Raw genomic sequence first — 1,225 nt, forward strand, 5'->3', positions numbered from 1 at the left:
GGCAGAAACTCTACAAGCCAGAAGAGAGTGGGGGCCAATATTCAACGTTCTTAAAGAAAAGAACTTTCAACCCAGAATTTCATATCCAGTCAAACTAAGCTTCATAAGTGAAGGAGAAATAAAATCCTTTACAGACAAGCAAGTGCCTAGAGATTTTGTCACCACCAGGCCTGCCCTACAAGAGCTCCTGAAGGATGCACTAAACATGGAAAGGAATAACCAGTACCACCCACTGCAAAAACATGCCCAAATGTAAAGACCGTTGATGCAAGGAAGAAATTGCATCAATTAGCGAGCAAAATAACCAGCTAACATCATAATGATAGGATCAAATTCACGCATAACAATATTAACCTTAAATCTAAATGGGATAAATGCTCCAACTAAAAGACACAGACTGGTAAATTGGATAAAGTGTCACTACCCATCAGTATGCTATATTCAGGAGAGCCATCTCACGTGCAGAGACACATATAGGCTCAAAATGAAGGGATTGAGGAAGATCTATCAAGCAAATGGAAAACAAAAAAGGGCAGGAGTTGCAATCCTAGTCTCTGATAAAGCAGACTTTAAACCAACAAAGATCAAAAGAGACAAAAAAGGCCATTACATAATGGTAAAGGGATCAATTCAACAAGAAGACCTAACTATCCTAAATATATATGCACCCAATACAGGAGCAACCAGATTCATAAAGCAAGCCCTTAGAGACTTACAAAGAGACTTAGACTCCCATGAAATAATAATGGGAGACTTTAACACCCCACTGTCAACATTAGACAGATCAACAAGACAGGAAATTAACAAGGATATTCAGGAATTGAACTCAACTCTGCACCAAGCAGACCTAATATACATCTACATAACTCTCCACTCCAAATCAACAGAATATACATTCTTCTCAGCACCATATTGCACTTATTACAAAATTGACCACATAGTTGGAAGTAAAGCACTCCTCAGTATATGTAAAAGAACAGAAATTAAAACAAACTCTCTCTCAGACGACTGTGCAATCAAAGTAGAATTTAGGATTAAGAAACTCAATCAAAACCGCTCAACTACCCGGAAACTGAACAACCTGCTCCTGAGTGACTACTGGGTACATACGAAATGAAGGCAGAAATAAAGAAGTTCTTTGAAACCAGTGAGAACTAAGACACAACATACAAGAATCTCTGGGACACATTTAAATCAGTGTGTAGAGGGAAATTTATAGCACTAA

The sequence above is a fragment of the Colobus angolensis genome, unplaced genomic scaffold, assembly GCF_000951035.1.
Source record: "Colobus angolensis palliatus isolate OR3802 unplaced genomic scaffold, Cang.pa_1.0 Scaffold530, whole genome shotgun sequence".
NCBI classification, from domain to species: domain Eukaryota; kingdom Metazoa; phylum Chordata; class Mammalia; order Primates; family Cercopithecidae; genus Colobus; species Colobus angolensis.